Consider the following 26,393-nt stretch of genomic DNA (forward strand, 5'->3'; position numbering starts at 1 on the left):
GACTTGGTGCTGGAAGAGGCCGTGGGGCGAGAGGAGAGGCAACGGCTTCCCCCTGGCCCCCACCCCTTGTTACCAGTGTCCCTCAGGGCGGAGGGTCTGGCCGGTTGCGAGGGCCTTGCTTGTGCAGCGCTCGCCCCAGCGGACGCGGGGTCTCCGTGAAACCGGAACCCCCAGTCGGGTCCAGGGCCGCGCCTCTCCCGGGAGGCCTCCCCGACCGCCACCGAGAAACCGGGTTCGCACTGCACAGCCCGGGGAGAGACTGTACCCTTCTCCCGGCTCTATCCCCTGGGCCCTGCACCGTTCTCATCGTGGCACACAACGCCAAACCCCTTTCCCCCAGCCTCTGGCCTCAGAGAATGGGGGATGTCCAGTGCAAACACGCGTCGCACAAATGCCATCCCTGCAGAATACAAATCGAGGCAGGGACCCCCTCTGCAGTAGCTGGGAAGGGGCCGGGCCCGGCGGCGTAACGTTACCCCGCGCCCATTGCGCTGGATCGGCAGCGCTGGGTGGGCGCGCAGCGCGGGGGGAGCGCGGCCCGGCGCTACAAATAGGTAGTTTTGTTTCTCTTGTTGTCACTACACGGGCCGCACAAAGCCCCGGCTAAGTTTACTTCCACTCTCTTGTTGGGATCTTTGTTGCTAAAACGCACTTGACGACAAAGGAAGGAGGGGGGGAGAGAGGACGCGGAGTGGGAGAGGGGGGGGAAGCCGCCGCCCCCGTCCCCACCGCCCCATTCCGCGATGCCCCGCACCGTTCCGCGCTTCCCCCTCCCGGACGGGGCTTGCTCCGCCTCTCAGTCCGATCCCCCTCACAGAGCCAGCCCTCAGGGAGGGTGAGGGGCGGCGGAGACCCCCGAGCGGGGCGCGGAGCGGGAGGGGCCGGGTTCGGGGCAGCGCCCGGGCGCCCCGCACGAGCTCAGCCGCGGCGCTGCGGCGCCCCCTGCCGGCCCCGCCGCGCCCCGGGCGGGAGGCGCCGCCAGGAGAGGGCCGGGGAACCGGGGCCGGGGGGGGGAAGGGACCGGGCAATTACTCCCAGTGTAAATAATAATAATAACAAAACCCGCCACCGAACAAGGATGCATCTTTTCCTCTGTGTGGATTATGCAAATAAATCCTATCGAGTTTAATGTGTTTAATTCGAAAATGTATATATAACCCGCAGATAAGTGATAGGTTAAAGCGTCGAAAAATAGGCGCAAATTACGAGATGTGGGAAATAAACGGATTCTGATTGTCCAGAGACTCCTGAGGGCACGGCGACTGTTTACTTTTTGTTCTCCCTTTGGTCTGCAGTTGATAACGTTATTCGAAAAAAAATTAAAAAAAATCTTGAGGATAATTAACCTTGAAAAAAGAAAAAGGCGGGTGGGCGGATGGCAGTGGTGGTTGTTCATCGTAATAAACTGATAACTGACGGCTGGTGGTGCACAGGCAAAGGGGTTATTTTTGCTCTGGCTGTAGCTGCAGGAGGTGCGTGGGGTGCGCGGCCCGGGAGCAGGGTGGTGGGGGCTGGAGGCCTTTTGGGGCCTAGCCCTTTCCTAATTGCATTTATCGTCCGAATAAAAGGTTGGAAAATTCCTAACAACTGTATTATAGGGAGTATTTTAATTACCTGTTTTAATTATGGACGCAATAAACTATCTGGCACGTATACAAAATAACGCACTACAGAAAATAAGGTGAGGGCGATGGCTCTTTTGGGTCATTTTCTCCCTTTTCTCCGGGTAGAAAGGTGCACTTTGAGGGAAATATGAACACACAGGCAGAATCAGAGGCAGACGGGGAAGCTGTCTATAAAAATAATCCAAAAAAGGGGCCCCTGATTTCCTGTATTAATGACAATAACAACACCACTCTCTGGAAGAATATAACCACGTCGGAAGGAGGCCTGCGGAAGGATGGTTTAATCTGAGTGGATTTATAAAATCGTTGCCTTTGGTATAATTTATGGAAATGAAAAGTGCTTACATTAAACAAATGTTCTCAGTGATGGTTCTGCACTCTTATTTCTAGGTTATGAGTATCTTAAAAAGAAAATTAATGTTAACTATTTGGATTTCATGTATTTATTGTTCTAATGCTCAACAATTTCTCTAAAAGCCCTAAGGATACAACCTATCGTGTTAACTGTATTGGAAAGAATATACACGTTTTATTATTTTTTTTTTCCTTGAATCCACTAGTAACCAATCTAAAGCAAACTATTAAGCAGTCTTGTGGAGATGGGAGATTGTAGCTCCATTTTTTGTCCTTAGCTGCAAATAGAGGTTTAACTTGCAGTAATTAGGTGAGAACTAGCCAAGCATCTTACTATTATGATGCTTGTTAAAAACGCTTCTTTTCTGCATCTGCATTTGAGTGTGTTCCCCTCCACTCTTAATCTTCTTATGGAAATGAAGGCGAACGGCAGGGAACCTGCAGAGACTTAGAGAATGTCCTTGTTAACTGGAATTTCTCAGCATTGCTAATTAGCAGAGTTTGACGACCACCAGTATTGGGGAAAGCTCTGTTTAGCCACTCACAAACCCTTCCGAGGAAGAGCAGACTAATTTTATTTTGTAATTAAAATCTGAAAAGGGCCCTATTTGACAGTTAGGGCTATGAGAGTTTTATCTCCCTGTGAAATAATTACTGCCTTGATAACTCAATTTTCTGCAAAATGTCAACTGTGAGCTCCAAAAGTTTTAATTTCATTACGTTAAAAAAAAATAAATAAATGCAAAGACGAAAATGTACAGAGAAATGTCCTCTTTCCCTCTAGTGCTGTGCCAGTCCAGCGCTCAGAAGCCGAAGTTACTCGAGGAAGTTTTAACGAGCTGACTATACCCCAGTCTCTGGGGAATTTCACATATCACATGGTGAGTTTGCAGAAACGTCCCGAGTAGTAGTTGGGATACCCGGTAATTCCCTACAATAAAAAAACCAACCTAAGTTCGAGTGGGTACGGACCCAACGATGGAGCGGGGGCTCTAGACGGTGTCGGGGACCGGAGGTACCCCACTGCCCGGCCCGCCAGGCCGCCTTTTCCCTGCCTGCTCCCGAGGTAAGGAAAATACGAGACTTCCTCAAACAAATAAATATTTCACACGGCGACGGACGGAGACCCAGCGACAACTGTCGGGCGTTGGGGATAGAAAAAAAAAAAAAAAAAAAAAAAAAAAGAGCTCAAATAAACTTCAGAAGTTTGGCGCGGCCGAGCGGGGGTGAGGGCGGGGGCACGCCTGGCCCTCGCCCCCCCCGGGCTCCCCGCCGCTGCCCCGTCCCGACCCGGGCCACCCTCTCTGCGAGCCCCGAGAGCGTCTGTTAGAGGAATCTGGGGGGGAACCGAGGCGCTGAAGCAAGTGTAATCCACTCTGCTTACGTTTTGGATATTTTTTTATTATTATTTAAAACGGTTTAATCTCCTTTTTGTCCCTGCCTGTCCAGCAAGTAGCCCGATTGTCGCTCTCAGAAGTGGCATTACACGTACAAACCAAGGAGGGGGGCGAGTCATAACTGCTCCCTCCAGACCCCATTTCGCCCAGTAATTTCATTCAAGGGCTCTAAGGACCCTTGAAAGCCAGGGAATGCAGAGGAAGCTCCGCGTTCCTCCCGGCCTCCCCTTTCATCCTCCTTCTCCCTAAGGAAACCGCAGGGCGAGCGCACGTGCGGCCGGGGGGCCAGCGCACGACCCGGGTCCTCTCCAAGCCTCGGGGCCGGGGGACACCAGGGGAAAACCAGGGGACGTGACCGCGGGTCCCCCGTGTCACCGCTCTGTCCTCCAGCCCGTCCGTGACACGGACGGCCCCTTGACCACCTCCATCCCCAGCGACCACCGCCTGCATGAGCGCTGCCGCTGCTGGGGGGTGTTAAGGCGTTAAAAAAAAAGGAAACAAAAAAATCCCAACCAAACAAAACAAACGGCAGGGTGGGAAAAAACATATACATATATGAAGAAGGAAAAAAAAAAAAAAAAAAAGAGCCGGCTCCACCTTTCTCCAGTGCTACGAGAAGCGAAATTAAAAAAAAAAAAAAAAAAAAAAAAAAAAAAAAAAAAAAGCGCTCAGTTCCTGGGACGAGCTTAAGGTACACAATAAACAGCAGAAAAGCCGTCTCGCACACAGCACCTCTCCAAGTCGTTTTCAAAAGGCTGCTCAAGGAAATGGAGAAGCCGACTGTCCAAACAAGCTTCCAGGACTCTTCAGAAACAGGCAACAACCTCCTCAAACTCTCTGGGTTTTTCCCCTGCATCTAAAACCATACTCCCGGACCTCCTTCCCAGAGGAGAGTATAATTGAAACCCATACATTTTCTTACATAACCTTAAAAATAAATCAGAAAATCAAGCACTAGTGGCTAGGATAAACTGAGGAATTACTGTACTACATAACGGGGCGATATTACAGTTGAATGTAGGCCCTTTAGCGGGAAGGCAACCCCCTCGAGCAGGATCCTTTTTGGCAGTCTATTTAAAGTTATCTTGCCTTCCTAGTTTTATAAGAACAAATGAGTTTTCTTTTCCCATTGTAGTTGAATGAACTCATGTATATTAAACACAAAACCTCTCCTGAAGAACGCTAACTGCTTTGCTTAAACCCACAAAGGCACAAAAATGCAGAATTGAAGGTTTCCAATTTCTGAATGAGTCCCCTTAACTCTCTCAGGTTCGCAGGAGAGAAAGATTTGGGACATTTTCTGAGAGTCTTAATGCCTGGAAGGGGCTATCTCAAATAAAGATGCATTGTCTTCTGCTGAAGTTGAGACTTCTATTTCCCTCTTTCCCCTTTACCATCTTTGTGTTGACTTAAGAAAATAATGGTGTAAAAAAGTGTCTGTTCATGGGATCACACGTGTCATCCAAATAAAATGGAGTCCTCTTTGGCCCCAGAACAGTTTTGATGGAATTATTCCAGCTCCTCCATTGAATTCACACCGTTTCCCAAAGAAGCTCTGGCAGTTTCAATGGGAACGTCTGAGGCACATCCTGGGGTGCTTCAAGGTTGCTTCTCTCTTCAACGCACCTCATACCCTGGCATCCCGAGGCAGGGCTTGAAAAGTACATTAAAGAGGGAAAGAAAAAAAAGGAAGAGAGAAAAAAAAAAAAAAAAAAAAAAAAAAAAAAAAAGGCGGGAAAGAATAAAAAAGCCCTTTCCAGTTTTCCAGTGATTCTCAGATCACTGACACGATCGCCCATAATGGAGCCAAGACGGTGACTTTTATCTCGCTGTTCCTCATAGTCCTTAATTTGGAGCTCGTTGACAGGACAGACGGTAATGACACTTTCAGAACTGTTACGGTCTGGAGTGACAATCTCCCCATCTCACCCATGGTTTATTGACACCATGGGCTCATTGTGTCAACTTAGGCTTGTGATTTCAGAATTCTCAAGCGACGGGCTCGTTGGGGGGATTTTAATTCAAATTATAGACTAGCTGTCTATACTGTGAATTCATATTTAGACGGCGCTTAATCGGAGCAGAGAGACGATGCTATAAATAACAACAACGCTTCCCATGCGTCTATCCACTGTCCTCCATCCAACGACCCGGCAAGAGCCTCTGCCGGAGGAAACCGGAGTGCAGTGGAAAAGAGATCAGGGAGCCTCTGACAGCTCCCCCAAGGCAGCAAAGGGGAGCCTGGCTGCCCCTTTGGCATCTTCCACCCAGGCTTAGGCCATGGATGCGTGTGCAACCAGAGGGGACAGGAGAAGCGTTTTAGACACGAAGATCTGGAGCACCTCTGGGTTAGGGGTGGGGGTGTGTGTTGGGGAGTGTCGCAGCCCTTTTTCTGTGGAAATCACGGGCTTCTCCAAACACCCCGTCTGTCCCAGGGGGCCGGGTGAAGTAGGGAGAAAGGTCTGCGGGTGCCCACCAGCCACGGCTGGGTCCAGCGGCGGGCAGGGCAGGGCAGGGCAGGGCAGGGCAGGGCAGGGCAGGGCAGGGCAGGGCAGGGCAGTGCTGCGTGCAGGCAGCAACTCAGGGCAGCAGGTGCCAGGGAGAGGCTGAGGGAGAACACAGGAAAGCTAAAGTGGGAATTTGAGGTGTCTCTTTTGGTTTGTTTCTTCAAGTCTCCCCTTCAACCGCTCGAGAGAGGTATGTAGGAAGTGCCGGCGGCCCCATAAACCCCCCCTCCTTCCAAAAGACATAAATAAACTAAAAATGTACTTTTCTTCCAAATGGAGATGAACGAGAACGACCACAGCATTAACCCCCCTCCTTTTCTGCCAGCTGTCTGACAAGCTCGGGACCCGATCCCCGATGAATAACTCTCTTGAGTAACGACCGCAGAACAAAACCGGCACCCGACTTAGAGACTGAGCCCGGGAACACCACATTTTGGTTAACGCAATTATTTGGAACCCTTGATTTTATGTGCCAACTTCTGCTTTTAGGACGGGGGAGTTTACGACCTCTTTACAGTCCCCCTCACAACTGCTGTTTCTAAGAGGAGCGCTAACAGCCCCTCTCCTGTTAATCATTCACCTTTCAGCAGGAGTCACTAGATTTTTTTCGTAAAGTACCTCGACGCTGAACCGTGTGCACCAACCGCTCTGTATTTTTTCCGTTTCCTGTGGTAATTGACATATAATATCTCTGTTTATAGCTTGCTTGACAGAGCTATACAGATGTATATTTCTGTTTAATTTCAGAGTTATATATACCCAACGCGTGCTAACTAAAGAAACAGTAAAGGAAATCTGGGAATTCCGTTGTGCAGGAAATCTGTGCAGGGCTCTTGCTATTATTTATAGAAAATGCTAAGTCTTTATTTTGGGCGCTCTTACTACAGAATTGCCTTGTTAGGAGTCTCAAGCGCGGATCAAACTGAGAGAATGGAGGAAGCATACTTAGTGCAACAAACAAAAATATCTTATAAAAATTTATTCGTATATAATTTATAGAGTAAAAAGTTTACTGTAAGACCAAAACCCGTAGGATTCATTTAATAGAAAAACTGCGGCGTAATTACTTTTATCAAGGCTGCCAAGAGGAGATACAAAACAACCCAAATTTAGCAGAAATAACTTGGTTTCCATTAGTGTTTCTCTTCGCACGCAAGTCGCATAAGCGGTGCTGGGTATTACCGCTACTCGCAAATACCGCAGTTACAGAGGTACGCAGATGCTTGTAAAATAAGTAGCTAATTAATGTAAAAAGTTGGTGACAATGCGGCACTCCACATATTTTGTCTAATCGTTTTATATCACCCAGGTTTCTTTTAAATCTGTCATCTCCACAGTGAGGAAGAAAAAAACCACCCCAGGCAATCACTTAAGTTAGCGCTTTTCCAGGAACTGGGGGAGGGGGTATTTATTATGCTAAAGGTTGATTTTTGGGTTTGGGGGTGTTTTGTGGTGTTTTTTTTTTTTTTTTTTTTTTTTTTTTTTTTTTTTTTTTTTTTTGGTGGGGGGGACTTTATTGCTTCAGGTTTAAGCATTTGCTATTTTAGAAAATCTTTCCTTAATGGAAAGGAAACGTTCAACGCTGCTCATAAGCAGCAACACCTGTCAATGCTATTTAAGACACCTTGGGAAGAAAATACAAGCACAAGCCTCTATAAGGCTGGCGTCTTCTGTCAGCACTAGAACATCGAAGCTGGTAATGAGGAAAAAAATAATAATAATCCCTTTTTTTTTTTTTTTTTTTTTTTTTTTTTTTTAAAGTTGTTTTTTTGAGGACGCTCAGCTGCCCAGCGGGCAGAGCCCGAGCTGGCAGCGCAGTCCGGCTACCTCACCCCTGCTCTTCCTAGGCGTGGGAGAGGAACATATCTCAACATTTCTACAGGACCCGAGCTTTCGGAAAGCTTTTCTTAGAAACAATCGGCTGCATTTCTTTTTTTTTTTTTTTTTCCTTCTTTTTATGTTGGTCTATCCACAGAGCAAACAGCACCAGCTGGAGGCGGTTTCCCCTTCCGTGATTTCAGGGCTGGGCTATCTGCTCACCTTGCCTGTCTCTACTTCTCTGCGCTTCCTTTAAACCACCCCCGCCCCGCCCGTGACTCCAAGCCACTTCCCGGCGCCGCTTTCTCCCCTTCCCTCTCAGCCGCCGCCGCTTCCCGCGGCTCGCGGGCAGACCCCTCGCGGCCGACAGGGGGCGCCGCCAGCCGCGCACCGCTCGGCCCCGGAAGAGGGGGAGCGCCCGGAGCTTAGCGGGGTCGAGTACGGATCTTTAGTCTCGGCGGATAAAAAGAGATTAAAGGCTAAATTCTTCTTCTTCTTTTTTTTTTTTTTTCCTTTTTTTTTTTTTTTTTTGTATCAATTTTAACCAACTACGAAAATGTAGAGCTTTTATCCTTTGATGTTTCCCAGAAAGAAACTCTTATATCGGCGGTGAAATTACATCGTTTCAGAGCCAGCGAACCAGCCGCGGAGTGCTAAAATAATTTAATTAAAAATAATAATAATATGAGGACCCGAGCTTCCGCAGAGGCACTTAAAACTGACACATACGTGCCCCTCCGTCGCCCCTCTTCCTAGCTCTCCCGATGTTTCCCGACTGCCGTTTGATGCGAATAATTAAAAATAAAATAAACCCACGCTAGCTGGGGGCTCGCATCCCTCGCTCGCAGCGCGCTGTCCTCACCCTGCCCTTGCACAGCCGGCCCCTGCCGCACAGCCCTGCTCTGGAGAGCCAGAATACCGCACAAAAGCAAATCGCTAAAATCATAAATCAAATGTTGGTCTTTTACCATATTAAGCATAAATAAAATTGTAACCGGCTACCCACTTTCCCCCTACTACAAAAACTCTTCACCTGTATTTAAATAGCACGTCTTTAATTACAGCAGTTGGGGATGTATGAGGCTGAAATGAAATTAGCAGTCATTACCAGTCCTTTAACTCTGTGGTGCTTTTGATCAGCACTAAATTAGCTTTCCAGTCCTAACAAAGGCTCTATAGCAAGCAGTGGGCTGTAAATAAGACAGCTCGACCTGCCCTCAACACCTTTTCTCTTGTCAATCACAGCTCTATCATTCAGCCTAAGATTAACCTTTATCTACTAAATTCTTACCCCCCCTCAAAAAAAAAAAAAAAAAAAAAAAAAAAAGGAAGGGGGAGGGAGAAGAGACAGAAAATCCAACCTCAACTTTACAAACTGTAACTAAAAAGACCTTCCGTTCAAATGGTATTATAATGAGCCAAAATGTCAAATCGATCTTTTCCCAACACAAATTGCGGTGCACCAGAAGGCAGCGTTACACCGACGCAGTTGAATGTATCGATTTATACTCAATTTCCCCCCGTGCACGCCTCCACCGCCCAGCCAGAGCCCAGCTCAGGGGTGCTCTGCATCTCCTCTCCGGTGTGACCCCGCTTTCAGCACCCGGGGCACCCAGCCGGGTATGACTCCCCCCGCCCCGGGGGCGGGCTGGAGCCCCGCAGCACAGGGAGCGCAGGAGGCTGAGGGCAGGCGCCGCCCACAGGGGGCGCCAGAGAGCGCGCCCGCGGGCACCGCGCCAGCGCTGCGCGTCCCTGCGCGCACAGGTAACCCCCGCCGGGGCCGCACCGCTCACAGCCCCCCGCCCCTGCGGAGAGCCCCGGCCGGAGACACTCCCGGCAAAGGAACGTCTGGAAGTGGCGAGATGCCTGAGTGTCTGCCGCAGAGTGGGATGCACGCTGCGCAGCTGGGACCCGTCCTCCGCTCCGCGACTCTCCCCACCGGGGAAACGCAAAACAGTGGCGCCCCCTGAAACACCCCGGGGCGGCGGGGGAGTGTCCCGGCTCCGCTCCAGCCCAGCGGTTCTCCCCCGGGGAGCGGTACCGGGGACGCGGGGCAGGCAGGCAGCCCGTGGCTGGGGAGCGCGGCTGCCCCATGGTACGGCCGTGATCAGCTACCGCGCAATGTCAGCCGAGCCCAAAGCCGCACACGGGTGCCCGGGGTTAACGCTGCGGAGCTCAGAGCGGCGGGTCGTAGGTGGGAGCTGCATTTCCAGATCGTTTTAAAGGTCACGGGGGAGGAGGGGAAAAAAAAAAAAAATAAACCCAGCCCTGTGAATGTCAAAGTTGTGCTGCAGCTACTTACATGTCGGTGCCAGAGCAGGGTGGTGGCTAGTTAGCGGTTTGATTGGCAGCTTGAAGCGAAAGTCCACGGCGGACTCCTGAGCCCGGCTCAGCCCCGGGGGTCTGAGCACTTTTCACCGGACAGAGGCAGTTGAAGGAAGCTCGCACGTCCCCTTCTCTTCTCCTCTCCTCCTCCATCCAGGACAGAGAATGAATCCATTTCGGTTTTTCTTCCCCCGGTTCTCTTTCCGTTTGCCTACACATCCTCCAAGTCCTAGCCCTAGCTTTTAACTGCAGTCCCTGGAACAAGAGGGGAAAAAATCGTTTATGGCTTAAAAATTCCAAATGGCTGATTTTGTGTGTGTGTGTTATAAGAATGCACCCACAACAACAAAAAAGTCACTTCTCTGTCCCCCACCGTACAGCAGAAGAATAATAAAAAAGCTTTATATTTTTGCAGTGGGTATTCAAAGATAATTTGATGCCATTGTTTCTGCTACAGATGGTTCTTTTTAATACAATAACACTGCTCTTTGTGCATACTACACACAATAAAAATCGAAAGCGTTCTCCTGAATAACCATTTTGTTCTCGCTTGTATACAGGCCAACAAAAGCTGCCGTGAGGTAATGGGTTCTGTTTATTGAAGCCATAGAATAGAGGTTTGATACAGATTTTTTGTATATAGAGGAAAAAATTAAAATAAAGACCTCGCGAGGTCGAGCTGATCTCTGCGTGTTTATTACCACTGAAATATTTTATCAATATATTTCTTTGAGTTGCAGCTGCAGGGATCCCTCCTCCCCTCCCCCCTCGCCCCATCCCTAATCAGCCCAAACATCTGTTTCTTTGATTTTGGGGAGATCTGCAGTCGGAGCCAGACCTAAAAATCTAGACTTTGAGAGCGAGCGGGGCAAAGCCGCTCAGAGGAGAAGGCAGCGGGCGATGGAGAGGCGAAGCTGAGGAGCCCCGGCTCTGCAGTCTCCGCGCGTATCTCTGTGTGGGTTGTTTTGCTGTCCACGCACACACAAAGGCGCAAACCGGTGCCAACGGCCACCGGGATTAGCCCACGGGACTTCCCGGCGGGGGCACACGCCGCGTGTCCGTGCGCTCCAGCACCCTCCGGAGCGCGCAGATCCCGCGCAGTGCGGCCGAGGAGCGGGGTCGCAGCCCGCAAAGTTTTTCAGCGCCTCTCGAGTCGTCCCCACAAATGAGGCTCCGGACCCGCACCCTGCGGAGGGTAGCGAGAGGCAGCAACGGGGAGTCAGCGAGCACCGAGGGTGCTCCGAGCTCCATCAGAGTTCTTGTGCTTTGCTAACTTCCTGCTAAGTAATGAATAAATTAGCACGGCTGAAGGAGGAACCAAATATTAGAAGGAAGCGCCAAAACCCACAGCTAATTTTGTTTTAGAAATTGTTTCACAGGTCATGAGTTTTGCGCCCGACAGTCTCCCCGTCACCTAGTTTTGGATCTAGTTACGACTGTAGCAACTCCGAGAGAGCCCCAAAGCAAAAGAAAGTGCTTAGACAATAGGGCTCTGCGGGAAAGTTGTTAGGCAGTGACTGTGTTTGTCTACCTTTCTATAGGAATTAATGCCACAGTTCTGTGTGCCTCTGTAGCCTGGACTGACAGTAATCCACCTCTGTGACTTCTGCCCTTTGTGTTTTCACAAAACTCGGCTCACTTGTAGCACGACAACATCACGGAATAATGACTTTAACCTTCAAACATTCTTTAATTAGCTTTTTCAGCAAAGTAAAAGATGCTCAAATGAGCCCTTTGACAAAAACTGACCTGCGCCTTCGAATTCTACTTTCACTTTTGGGACTAAGACGTTATTGGTTCGCAACTCGTCTGAAGTCATCTAATAGGGGATTATTTAGGAACTATTACCCACACGCCAATTAAAACCTCTCCGATGAAATTCGGGAGACAAAGATAAGCATCAAAACGGAAAATTAAACTATTTGCACATGGCTTGTTTTTCAACAACCCATTTTCCATCTCAGGATAAACATCTTCGCGCCAGCTCGCTCCGCCGGAGCCGGGAGGGTGCAGGGAGACTCTCCGGGGCGGCTGCGGGGCAGCGGCTGCGTCCCCGCCGACATCGCCCGGTCCGGCCCGCCCCGCCTGGCCCCTCACTGCTCCGCATAGGGAGGCCGAGCTGCCAGGGGACGGGGGAGCTTTTCTTTCCAGGCTTACATGCCAAGATAAGGCTTGCAGTAAGAGTAGTATAGCTCACCTCCACGCATATAGTTCAAGCAACCTTCTGATTTTGCAATGGGTGTGGGAGGGGTGGCAAAGAAGAGCCGAATGTGCTAAAGTTCAGGAAACCTTTCAAGAACTTTCCTAAAGTGGTAACACTGGGGAAGAAAGTCCCACTTCTCCTGAAGAGGTGTTTCATTTCTCACAGCAGTGAAGGAAAGGGATTAGTAGGAAACGCGCGTTTTGTCACATACAGTGGTTCTTTGGGTTAAATAGGAACCAGACTGTGAACAGTTTAACACCGACTTATCAGGGAATTATTATTTTTTTTTTCCTATCTAGACAAAGCATCCCAGCTCAGATTTTTCTGTTGTTATTAACCGCTGTATACAAATCTTGGGAAGAGTTTCCAGGCAAATTACAGCAGCATAGTACCGCAAGCTGACAAAGAGATTCCGGGAATGCCACGCATCTAGGAGGGAAATAAGAATCCCTTTCTTTAGCCTGAAGCACGAAATTGGCTTAAAGCTCATTTTGCAGATAACCGGAAACGAAATCATCAGTGCATGGACAGGGTGTCCACAACTTCCTAACGATCTGCAGAAAATTCTAAGACTTTCTGGGAGAAAAAAAAAAAAAAAGGAAAGTGAACCACAGGTCGGAAGGGCTTCAAAAGAATCTCGCATTTCAATATCCCTTTTTCGCCCTGGTCTGCGGAGGGCTGGGCTCCCACACGGGCATTAGTATTCTTAAATCTGTGCCGAGACCGATCCCACGGGGAGGGAAAATGAACGTAATAGATTTTGACATTCACAGTTCATTTTAGATTAGAAAAAAACCAACTATGACAAAAAAAAAAAAAAAACAACAAAAACAAAAAACAAAAACCAACAAAAAACAAACAAACAAACAACCCAAAAAAACCCAAAACCAAAAAAACCACAAAAAAACCAAAAAACAAACACAAACCCACTTGTACCCACGTGCATAGATAAAATAAGGGATTCCTCCAAATTTGCTAAATATATCTATACCTCTATCTTGCATATCCAAACAGGAAAGACCACTAAGGGGATTGCCAGGCACAATCTCCCGTAGAGGGTTGAGTGCAGATGTCTGACCTACAACTATGTCAAGAAAATAAAGTATTTGAATTCTGGTGTTTCTGTCCCGGGCAAACCACTGGCCCTGCTCCGAAGGAGAGAGGAAGAGCGAGGCTGCTGCTGACATTTCTCTCCCCTAGCCAGTATCTCTGCACTTGCTGTATCTTCACTGTATACGACCCCTATTCAGCCACAACCTCTGCCTGGCTCCAGCCTCACACGGACCCGCTCTACTCCCCCGCGGGGCTCCGCCGCCGCTCCGAAATTAATCTTTCCTGGAGGAATTAAGGTTAACACGGAACAGGACGTGCCCTTTTTTCTCATTCTGGCTCGCTGACAAGAGGGTAAAGTTTAATACAAGAGAGCTGCCCCGAGTCACCGCCTTGCCCTGGGCTGCCGACGGCCAGGCGGGACCTGATCCTGGCGAGGGTGGGCAGGGCGGCTGCGGGGTGTCCGCTCCGCAGAGACCAGAGGAGGCCGGGCGGGCTGGCACCGCCTCGGTGTCCTGCCGGGATGGGCAGAACGGTTCCCTCAGTCCTCGGCGGCCGCCACCGCGGCCTCTGGCTCCGGGCAGAGAGGAGAAGCTGCCGCATCCCTTCCCGTGAGTGGACGGATGGAGCCGGGCCCGCAGAGGAGTGCATTGTTACCCAGCCTCTCCTCCGAGGCTCTTATTTTTCCAGGGAGACAAGGGCTCCCTAAAATGACTATTTCCACAGGTTCTCGTCTTCTCTTTCCATTTAAACGATGTTCAGGCTTTTCTAACAAAAAAGCTAAGTCTGAGAATTCTGTCTGTGCACCACTGTGCATGCATGAAAATACAGTCCTTGGAAAAGTTAGACAAGCTTCCCCCCACCTTATAGCCTTAAAAGAACACCAATAGCAGGGGTTTTGTTGTTGTTCTCCCACCTCTGTGGGATGTGACAGTCAAAAAACCCCCAGCTATTAAAAGCAAAGAACTCGTGGTTTTCAAGAGTGGCACTTGAGGAACTGCAAGGTTTGCAAAGCAGGCAGGCCTGGTACTGTATGGAAATGTATGTAAGACCATGAGGTGCACCTCCTTAAATTAGAGGCTTTTCAGCTGTTTCAATTTGGATTTTTTTCCGTGATTACTATGAGATACCTGAGACTTGTTCATTTATTACCTCAACATTTACTGCAATATTTTTGCTGTGGGTAGCTGCAGTGCCAAACATGCCTTTACTAAAAGATGACTACATGGTATATGATAAATTTCTCCTGGGAAGAAGAGCAGAAAGTATAGGACCAGTAATATTATGTATGTATTTTGTCCAAATATCTCCAGCACTTGACACCTTCACACATCGTATTCTTTAGATGGCAACTTTCTTTTTTTACATAATAAAGATGAAGAGACTCCCTTCACACAAGTTTCAACAAAGGCACATGGACTTTGCACGTGTTCTTACATCTTAAATAATATAAGGAACGTAATTTTGAATGCTAAGTTCTGAATATATGACCATGGAGGTAAGGTGACAATCCACAACCTATAAGCAGGTAATTTCACAGAATTTCATTTTTCCATTACATGCTTATTGTTGCTATTAATGGGCTGGAATTGGAAGGGAAAGCTCCAATCTGGACAGGAGACTCCACATGAAGTCCAGAGAGCTCTTCACCGTGCCTTGCATTTTCTTCATCAGCATTCACTGAAGATACAGGGTGAATCTGCAGAGATTAATTTTTTTGTCTGTGGTTTCTGCATAGTTTCAAGTAGTCTGCCATCACCACCTCATCACAGTAACACTTTCTGATGCCCATAACCTGCAGAGACTTAGTGACTGTAAGATGCAAGTTCAGTTTACTTGGAAACACCCAGATTTAGATAGACCCTCACAATATTTGCTCCTTATTATTATCTTTTTTTTTTTCCCAAGATAAGAACTCAATATGGCAATCAGGGTCCACAGTGGGCCAGAAAACATTGCACTCAACACTTCTGCCTCTAAACAACATAGGCCCAAAGCAGGGATCCCTTTGCATAATTTAAAACCCTCCAGCAGTATTACAGAGTAGCGATTCCAAGGTTCCTGACAGGTCAAGAAATACAGGTTATTTGAAAGAAAAATAATAAATGAGAATATGCAGAAATGAGGGATAGTTATTTGCAGCAGAAAAAGGGCAAAAACCTCATACTGTAGCTGGCACTGAATTAAAAAGTATACAAGGGATTAGATATTAACCACTTCTATCAAATCCAGGCCCAGGAACCTAGGGGGAGGGAAATGTGTAAGAGCAGACGCTTAGAAGGTAAAACACCCCAATTAACCTCATTATCTGTTACAAAACTGTACTATTAATATTCTGTTTTTTTCAAATCACTGTTGTTGTTGTTGTTGAAGAGAATCTGTTGACTATAGCATGTGTTTTGCTGCAGTCTCCCAAATCAGCATTGCCCTTCTTAAGGTCAGAAGAATGTATCTTAAAACATTCATATATTTAAAAAATATGTATTGTTATTTTAATAGGCACTGTGGATAGTTTAATTTGTATCTGTATTAAATTAAACATATGGTGAACAGGGTATAATAGATTTTCTATAATTTAGCTGCCAATGTGGCAACAGAAGCCAGTTACTCTCACCAGCAGACTTGTCAGTGGTTTGTTTACTAGCTTATTTGAATTAAAATAAAGCTTCGCTTCTGCTGACTGCACATCATTATCTATGAGACCATAATCCTGCTAGCAAATCCTATATCTTCCAGAACTGGCTCTTTTGTTTGGGATTACTGAGAGCTTAGCCTATAACAAAGAGGAATAAGGCATCCCTCTCATCCTCATAATTAAGTGTGGGGAGTAATTTAGAAACAAACCCAGAAAGATGTACAATTTTGAGTTCTGCTTCTATACAGGATTGGGGAACAGAAGAGGACAAACACTGATTAGGATAGCACAATGTTTAAACTATTAAAGTACTGTACAACAGGAATCCAGCTTTTAAAAAGAAATGTCAGCTATCGATAAAGTATTAAGTTGCTTTACACTAGATACATGTTTTGCTTATCTAAAGGTATGCTGGAAAAACTGGGTGGAGCTTAAAGATTGAAGACTTTCGGGTCTCAGTTTTTCTATATGTATATGCTACATACATGGCACTTATAATGTCTCAGTGTTTAAATGAAAGAGCATGACTTCATACAAGAGACTGGATTTGTATTTTAAAGTATCCCTTAAATGATTTAACTATTTTGGAATATGAATGTTCTCCACAAATAGTGGTATCTCTGACAGCTGGACATGCTTGTTTAAGTGCTGTATTTTAGAACCACCAGTATTTATATTTCCACTTGGGAGAAGAAGTAGTTTGAAGTTGTTAGCATTTTACATCCACCTTAGAAATGACCGTAACACCGAGTCAGAGAATGAAGAATATTTTACCATAGGTATTCTGAGGTCAGTCAAATGTACATCAGCAACCTTTCGGCTGTTGTATTCATGTCACCCAATTATCTTTCCGCTTGAAATAGGAGTTATGTTATTTACAAGTTGTCGAAATTAATAAGTAGGTCACAAAAATTGGAAGTCTCGGGAGTATACAGATACACAGTATCTATTTGCAGAGGGCTAATAAGGACAGGGGGCTGATTTATAAGTCTTCAACATTGTCACAGATGGGAATTCTGAGGACCTCTGTGAAACCAAACAAGGCCCTAGTGAATGATAAAGCAGGTCCTTAGACTTTAAAAACATTTAGGCAAAGTGACAGTTCAGAACATCTGTTAGCCTTCTGTCTGAGTATAAACTGGATGTCATGGAGTGCACAGCTGTAGGCATTTTGTGCCTCTTTTTGCCAACATCTGTCACAGCATTACAGTAATATAGGTAATTATCAACACCTCATATAAACAGTTTGCTATTTTAATTTCTGAATAAGTAAAATTAGCATTATACCCTTTTGAAAAAAAAAGAAAAAGAAAAAAAAACCAACCAAAAAACCCCAAACCAAACCGTGAAGGGGAAGAACATACAGTCCCTTTTAAAGCTGAATGACAGATCTAATCATTTTAGGAGAGCTGGTATTCAGAAAAAATCTCTACTACAAATAAGGTCCTCTGGATAACATAAAAGACTTAGGTGAGAACAAGTTTCAATATTCTCTTTCTCTCTCTGTCTCTTAAAAAAAAAGACATCTGAGTCTCATCTGTCATAAGCAAAGAAGATCAGTAGCAAGAAAAGATAGGAAACCATTAATCATCTATGGTTTTTTCCCATGCACAAACAGCTGTCAAATGACGTGTGTTTTACCACAGTAACAAAGCCAAGGGCTCACCAGTACCAAGCGATTTTACTGTCAGTTGGTCATCCTTCTTCTCAACATCTGCAGTAAGAAAAAGGGATCACCTTGCAGTGATGCAGACGTGCAACCTCAGCGGCTGATAACGAGTGGGGTAATAACCTTCAGGACTTTCAGAAATTAAAACATTTCCTGGGGTCCCCCGACAACTGAACAGAAGGGGTACAAGGGAAGAGAGGCTCCAAACAAACAGGTTTTCGAGCCAGCTTTTCAGGACCATGTTTGGTCCTTTTTCAGATCAAGAAATAGAAACCACTGCCCAGTCCTGAAGATCAACTACCTGGCTGTGGACAGCACAGAGAAGATTTCAAAAACCGACCAGGTATTTTGAGTTCTTCAGGTTTGGAGGCCCAGGCAATACACGTTATATGAAAATGATTTGCAGAAGGCAGTTGCTTATCAGTTGTGATAATCAGACTCCTGTGAGATGTCACTAGCCCAAAACCAAAGTCATCAGCCACTTCTGGTAACAGTGGCTCACTTGGTGGCTGTCTTAATGAGGGAGATTTTGTCAGTGCCCTACACAGCCTTTTAGAGCTCAGGATAAAGAATAGTAGAACAACAAAGCAATTCTGTCAAACAACAGCAGAAGAGACCATGTCAGTCTGAACTTGCAAGTATGAGCCTGGTGACAGAAAATAATCACGTGGCAACGAATTTTACAACATTACATGGAAGAAAAGATCATATCCAGCTCATACTTATTTTGCTTTCACCACAAAAAGAATAACACCTTTGCTAGAAGTTAATGTTCCAACATGGAAAACCTGAAAAATTGCTGTTAGCTTGTTTTATAAAGGAGGCATATGGAACAAAGTGGTCACTAATATTCTATTTTTAGTGCCTGAACTACAGTCCAGAAGATAATACCCAATTACTATTGATATAGTGCTCTATACACTGTCTGAACAACAATAGTGGACTGAGAAGCAAGAGAAAGGACCAGAATATGGTTTTGAAGTCATTCAGATTTCATGTATTTTATTTTCTTCTAAAAATACGGGCTTTGAAAAGAGGTGCAGTGTTGTCCAGGTTGAAGGAGGGGGGGGGCAGAGAAGAGTTGAAAAGGAGATGAGAGCAGATGGAGGTTGAGAAAGAAGAGAGAGAGACCTTGAGTACAGGAAAAGATAGCTGGGGCACAGACAGCCAAAAAAAAAAAAAAAAAAAAAAAAGCATCTGGGGTGCACAGTCAGAGAAAGGCATCCATGTAGCTGTAAGCCTGTTGTATCTGTACATGTAAGACAGACCATAATCAGGACAGTCTACACAGTTGGGGACAATGTAGGCTTTTACTAATTCTACTGTCACCCCTTGTTTCCACTCTGCTGGACTATGAACTCAGGTGCCTGACCTGCAGATGTAAATCTTTTCCATAGCCTCTGCTAGCAATGCATTAATTTTACTGAGGACATGCAGGACAGCTCTTCACCACTACAGTTTGAGACTGATCCAGCAATTTTTGAAGAAGTTTCATGGCAAGCTTACTATCTTGCTTTTTTATTTTCCCTTTCTCTGTTTATTACTGCATCTTTGCATTTCTTACACTTCCCCTCCTACTTTCTCCTCATGCACAGTCAAAATCAGCAAGATTGTGGTCCTAGTGCATACAGTTTGAGGTCCACCAGTCTAATAAAGACAATTAAGTGACAAGGACCATTTCTACTGTGGTACTAAGTCACTTGTGACATGTTTGTAGGTTGAGATTATTTCTTTCAAGAGCTCCATCCCAAGACCTACCACTCTGGTTTTTCTTGCCTACCACAGCTCATCAGTGGATATTAAGCAGATTCTGCCAAATTACAGAATGGATGATAAATATTTCCCTCCTACTTTTAGTTTCAATGTTAAGATTTTTAAGCATTTATTTTTATCACTCACAAATAAAACTGTCTCACATATTGCCATCACACTACTACCTAAATGCATTGTTCAAATGCCAAAGTGTACATGAGCTATTGCAGATCACATAATAGATGCCTATACAATTCACTATACTAGTAATATTTATGATTGAAACAGACTGTTTTGTAAAGAGCTCTGAGATACCCAGGCCATAAAAAGTGTGATATAAAACAAAATGCTATTCAGTTCAATAGATGTCTGATAAGAAAAGAACCCTAAAATTTGAACAGTTCCTCCTCCCCTTAATCAGCTCTAACAATGGTACCCCAGTCTCAGTGCTCCTGCACACAGCAATATCTGTCTTTAAAGAGAGGAATAGGAACGTGCTGCTAACAGAGAGCACTCATTGGTAGAACATTGTTAGGTGTTTTATAATTGATAGTTTTCAGCATCAGCACAAAGGTAAGGGCTTTAGCCTTGAATACTACCCACTAACAATATACCCACATACAGAAAACTAGTGCTAAATGTATTTATTAAAATAAATGCTTTAAAATAGTCTGCTTTTCATACAAAGTAATTATCTTACACTATGTGTAAAAGGTACTTTTGTAATCAATGGTATACAACCAGCTTCAGATGCAACTGCACACACACCCCATTACACACAGCGATGCTCATCAGATTGCATGGGACTGAATCATTTCATTATGTTCTGTAGCTTAATTCTTCAATTCCTGTAGCTTCAGCTGGAATTTATCCAGATCAGCCCTGTTTTCTAAGATGAAATCAAAATGCTTCAAGGCTACAACCACCAAATAATACAATCAGCTCTAAACATAGCACAAAGTATTTAATACTTTTTAGAGGCTCATAGTTCTTGTTCTAATAGTGCCAGGGAAACAGGTTTGTGTTGCTTTTTTTTTTTTTTTTTTTTTTTTCCCTAGCCTAATTATTACTAAAGGACAAGAGAAATATGCTGTGGGTATGAGTGAATTTTGTAGCAGTCAAAATAGACAGTAGCAGCCAGCTGGAGAATTTTAAATGCTCTGAATTTTCACAAGTCCTGTCTAAGAACCTAATCACTAACAAGCTAATGCATTAATTTTTTTTAATACATTTTTTATACCAGCACAGTCTAGAGATAAAAGAAAATAAAGAGCAGGAAAAAAATTTTGATAGTAGGTCATGATTTTTCTACTGAACTAGACAAAAATAGTCTCCCTAGTAGAATGAGGTGAGTAATCATGAAGATAAAATGTTTTAATTAATAAAAATGGTTAGTTTCACTTGGTTATCTGTAGAATCCTATAATCTCTTAATTAATTAATTTGCAAGTATTTGGATGACCATCAATTTATTCATAAAAATGTTTAAGAGTTACAGGCTATGCAAATTCTGTTGCTAATTAGCTAATGGCTACGTTCACCCTGTCAGTGGCTGATGATCAGGTTCTCCTGCCTATAATTCTTACACCTACAAACATTTTTTTCATACAATACACCAGAATGTTGCTGTACTTGTGTTGAGTGGACAGCACTGATCTTGAGTGGCTTTCCTCCCCCTCAGGATCAGTGTTTCCATGGCGAGTCCTGTGGGGACTTCTGTCTTTTCTTCACTGCATTTAAGGGTAATAAAACAGAAGAGGTGCATTCAAACCCAATTTCAATAAGCTGATCATACTCAACATTATGGTCCAGGCCTGCAAAAAGCACTGGGAAATCAAAGAGCCTTAGGCTCTTCAGTACATTCATCCAGATCAACCTACAGCTCTCCAATATCTGATTTATTCTTTTAAATGCTACACCTTGTGGGGACAGGAGCTCAGACTGGAGTCAAATGCCCAAAGATCTGTGGATAATGTTGAAATGATGTTGTCTGATCATCAAATGACAGTGATCTTGGATTTTATCCTTCATTTGTAGAGCACATGCACAATGTGGGGCTGGGTTTGGCCCTCACTGCTGTTGGGTGCAGAGTGACTGTGTCCAGGACACTTTTTCACCATCCAGAGAAGCAAAAGGGAACTGTGCTCTTAACTCTTTTTTTCAAGTAGTTCAGAATTCCTTAAAAATCCATCATTACACTCCTTGGGTAGTAACAAAACCTAAATTAGGAAACCAGAATGCTGCAGAAGACTAATTTAGACCTGGTATTATAAGATGCTAGGATCTTGTTCAGCCTAACATTTAAAAATAGATCCAGAGGAATAGAAATCAATTATGTGTACTTAGGGACGTGGGTAGCTACTGGACTGGAGCCTTGCTGAGTCAGTTCATATTAGTCCTGCTCCTACAGTGCCAAATGCTTGAAGTTTGTCTTTTTGTGTCCTTTTTCTAATAATGTAACCTCACATACTAAGTTCCGTAATATAATTTCGCATGTTCCAATTGTGAAAAAAAATTAAAAGTGAAAAGTCCTTTGCAACATACATCTTCTCCCTATTGCCATTAAATTGTTCAGTTTCAGAGGACATAGCAAAATTCTCTCTCTTTTTTTTTTTTTTTTTTTTTTTTTTTTCCCCCCATTCATTGTATTTAAATTACAGCTCTGGAAAACAAGTACTTCAGTGTATGATAACTGAGCCTATACTCTTTAAAAGATGAAGTAACTATTCTACATATCAGAATGACTAAATGAAGTCTCACTAAATAAAAGTTTTACAGTTCTTTCTTTTAATCAGGACACTTGTTGCAGATTAAGTAATTCACATTACTTTTCTCAGAGGAAACTAAGAAACAATATTTGATTCTAAACATTCCATACCCTTTTAAATCCAAATCACACAACTATACCCGCTTTGCAGACTGGAAAAGCTAAGCCACTTAAAGGGTCAAATCACACAAGCCCTAATTTGAGCTAAATTACTTTTCCTTCCCACTATAAAATAGCACAGAAATGGGAGTTCTCTAATGGGGAGGGTGAGTAATGATTTATTTCCAATCCATGTAAGGTGGGTAGCAGTTTCCAGACTGTAAGCAGGCTTTTCAAATACCTTCCGTGGAGTTCTAAAAGCTATGAACTTCCCAGGTTTCAGTGTGTGTGATTGCTTATTCACACAGCACACTTACAAGAGCTGATTACATGAAATCTGAAATCATAAGAATAGTTGCACCATTGCTACATCTACCCCTGTATCCTCCTCCAGCAATAAAGGTGAGTGGAAGTAAAGAGAACACTGGGAGGACAGAGCAAGAACCAAGTGTTATTTCCCAGTTGTATTCACCCCACATCCAGCAACTTGAAGAGCAGGAACTTTCTGAGTCTAAGAGTTTTTAGTAGGATTTTGATAATTTTTTCTTCCCTTTATTTGCCTCCACTTTTTTTCCTAATCACATAAGTGGAAAAAGTCTTCAGGTGATTTTCTGAATCTTGCTAGCCAGAAAGAGCATGAAAAACCTGGCCACAGCCTGGCAGGAAGTATAAGATGGGACCATTCCTCCACAGATAATTTTTAGACCTTCTGTAGATGTAATGGAAACAGCCCAACTGTCCTGGCCTCTGTTTTCCTCCAAAAGAGAGGGTTCTGACCTGCCTTTTTTTTCCCTCCCCAATAGGAGGATTTTATTTGCAGGATTAGCTTCACAGGGTAAAGCTACTTGAAGACAAAAAAATGTAGCTTACACAACCATATGAAATGAATGGTTTATCTGCCTGAAATAAACAAGGATATACACACGTGCAATGGAATCCTCAACATCTGTCTGCAGTTATGCTGTAGGTAACCATACCATCCAGATACTTCTTCCTTCCAGTTTTTTTCTATCAAAAGGTTAAATAAAGGAACTGCAACATTTATTTTAGCTGTTAGATAGAAGTTTCCACTGGCCTTGGTAGAGAACCTAATGTGCCCATCAGTGGACTGAATGGCCCTAACTCTGAGAATGTCCCTGAAAGCTCTTTGCCTAGGACACAAGGTATTGGAGGAGCTTCTGTGCACCTTCTGAAATCTCTGCTCCAAATACTCAAAGTGTGCTGAGCCTTAGGGTACATCATATTATCCATCTTTTGTTCATGATCTATTCGGAGCTTTGGGAACAGAGAAGGAGAATGGCTTTCATTTCTGGGTAACAGGCTTTCATTTCTGGGTAACAGTGTCAGGCTTGGATTTCACTTGTATTTGTTGCTGGTCATTAACTTTTTCATTTGGGTTTTGAGATGAGATAATGTTGCTGACTTTATACTTTTCAGTAAATAAGTATTTCATAAAGATTAGGACAGACATTTGACATGGGGGAAAAAAAACACCAAACAAAAAACCTCATATGTGTTTGGAATGGCAAAAGCACTTACTGATACAGAAACATATTCTCAAGCCTTTCCCCAGAAAGTACTTCATCTTTTCCCTCTTACTATTACATTTCAGCCTTTGAGCCAATCTTGGTTCTGCCAAAACCTGCTGGAACATAACCAATTCTGAAATAATCTGATCTGTCAGTTGATAACAATAGTAGGATGTTTGGGTTTTGTTTCTTTTTCCACATTTTTTGAATACAAAATTAACCACATCTACCTTGCAAGATCTAGACAAAATAAGAAATTAAGCAAAGGGGTGAACTCAAATTTAGAGCGTTAATTAAAGTAAAACAAATCACTGAGATTACTTTTCTGCAGAATAAACTGGCTTTACCTTGTACCCTTGCCCCACTGAGTTTGTTACTTTTTCTAATAACTCTTGCTTTTGTTAAGTTCATTACTGTGCAGATCATGTAATGGAAATATTCTCCCCAAAGGAGAATTCTCTTCTCTCTGAGAAGACATCCTGGAGGATAAAAGATGCTTGGAGAGCACCCTCGCCTTGCTGCTCGTGTTTGTACTGGGAAGTAAGGACAACTGTGTCTGCTTTGGTCTTGCTCTGAACCAGTCAGATAAAACCATTTCTGATCCAGAACAAATGCTTACATGGCATTCACCATGGAGCTATTAAGGCTACAGAGCAGCAGGGTGTATCATCTGCAGAGCAGCACTGCAGTAACACAGCCAATGGGTCAGAGCTTCCCTGTACCTGACACAATGCCCTGACTTTTTTACTGGCAAAATATAAGGAGCCCCCAAGAGAACAGAATAAAGTTTTAAAGGTGCTTTCTTGCTATCTGGTTTTTATCAATTAATGAGATTGCTTTCACTAGCAATTTTACTATCACTCATTTAATGAAAGTAGTGCATATAGAGTAGTGGTTGAGTAGATACTCTACTGGTATAGATTACAGAAAGTTGCACTGTGAAGTTTCCCTTTCTGCACAAGGACTTCAGGGCAGGGCAGGCAGCAGACTGAAAACTCACTTGTCCCTCCTCCAGTACCCAGCAGCAGAAAGTAAAAGAGGTGAGAAGAGGTGACCAAGTGACTATAATCCCGTATTACTAATCCAGTGGTAGCTGCTTGCTAGGGAAGAAGTTTGGGGTCCCATAGCCTTACAGAACTCCTTACAAAATTGCTTTACAGTTCCTGTCCTCTTTTTCCAGTCCCGTGTCAAGTGGGAAACCAATCCATGTTCTGCTCAGCCAAGGGATAGGGTTTGGTGCTGCGTTATTTTTAATAAACTACCTTTTCCCAGTGTTATATTTTCAGATCAGTAAAAATGACACTGGCTAATGCCACAGAGTTTTTTTTCAGAGATTGAAACACTGGTCTCACTTTTGTGACCAACTCTGTTGTTTGTAAGTTTATCAAAACCAAAATGAAAAATTATTCGTGCTTAATATGTGAAACTTGAGAGAGATCTATTTTTGTCATAAAGCTCCCAAGTTAAAACATTGTTACAGTAAAATGTTTGTTTTCCTTAGCTTAGAAACACAAGAAGGAATTCAATGAGAATAAAATACAGCTGAACATTTATATCCCATATCCACTTTTGATCTTTGATGCAAACACCATGTACATTTGACCACAAGTGGACAGAATTATATTATTTCTTAATAGTGTGGATTTCCAATAATTACAATGAAATTTTGCTATCTACAGCATATTCCAAACTTCTGCCACTTCTATTTATTTATACTATACTTGGTATTAAAATAAATTACCCTTTCAAATGGTGAGTGTTATGGACTAAAACCCTCGGACATTGTCACACAATGATAGACTAATCCTTGGGAAGATTGCCTTCTGGATGGCTTAGCTCTTCTCATGGCAGTTTCCACAAGGTGTGAGATGATTAATTCCCAACATTTTCCTGGAGTTTTGAGGGATTTTCTTTTTAAGTTATCCTGTGCTCAGATAATTGAGAAACATGAATATGAGGACTAAGAATTTTCATTTGATTCTTTAGGATAGCCTGTATTTGGTATAGTACTCAGGTGACAGATCTAAGGTTATCAGTAACCTAAACTGCTGCAGGAGTAACCTATACTATATTGCAGGTTTTCTCCACAGTCATGCTTGAGCAGGCTGAACCACAACTAAATCTGGGAGGCAATTCAAGATTACTTAAGTTACAGTAGACTATTATTGCACCCAGCTGAAGCACTCCTCACAAACTAATTTTCACTAAATAATCTTGAGTTGCAGATTTTACCCTCACTAATAGCAATACCTACCCTTCTCCATAAGGGATGTAGAGAGGTGGTACCTTCATCATAACTAGACACAATTCAGTGCTGTAAGAGGTTTCTCATCCTAGAGGTGCTACAGAATGCTGAGCTCAAATCAGTATTGAAAATGCTCTCTATTAAATTAAGAACATTCTGCAGTCGCTTCATAGTTGCAGATTACAGCTTCTTTAAGTGTATGTCAGTGTCCTTATGCAGAAATAATGTGGATAATTTTAATATAACACCACAAAATATTCCAAGACTATCTCATCTCATGTGGACACATGCACAGGCTACTAATGAAATAACTAAGCACTATGTGTAAGCCATGAACCACAAAAACTCTGGGTGAAATGATCTTTGTGCATGTTAGCTCATGGCTAACTGCATCCCGTTCTCTGTAAGTAGTAAAGAAA

The 26,393-nt window shown here is 44.1% G+C and overlaps 1 long non-coding RNA gene across 4 annotated transcripts in view; it reads right to left on the minus strand.

The window, feature by feature from the left end:
• The window catches only part of LOC139799978 (uncharacterized), a 238,213-nt gene that overhangs the window by 25,313 nt on the left and 186,507 nt on the right, over nt 1–26,393 (minus strand). For all 4 annotated transcript variants that reach the window (XR_011727534.1, XR_011727531.1, XR_011727532.1 and 1 more), the window contains exon 4: nt 10,004–10,281. This is a non-coding gene — a long non-coding RNA (uncharacterized lncRNA). The remainder of the gene's footprint in view (nt 1–10,003; nt 10,282–26,393) is intronic.

This window comes from Heliangelus exortis, chromosome 9, assembly GCF_036169615.1.
Source record: "Heliangelus exortis chromosome 9, bHelExo1.hap1, whole genome shotgun sequence".
NCBI classification, from domain to species: Eukaryota; Metazoa; Chordata; class Aves; order Apodiformes; family Trochilidae; genus Heliangelus; species Heliangelus exortis.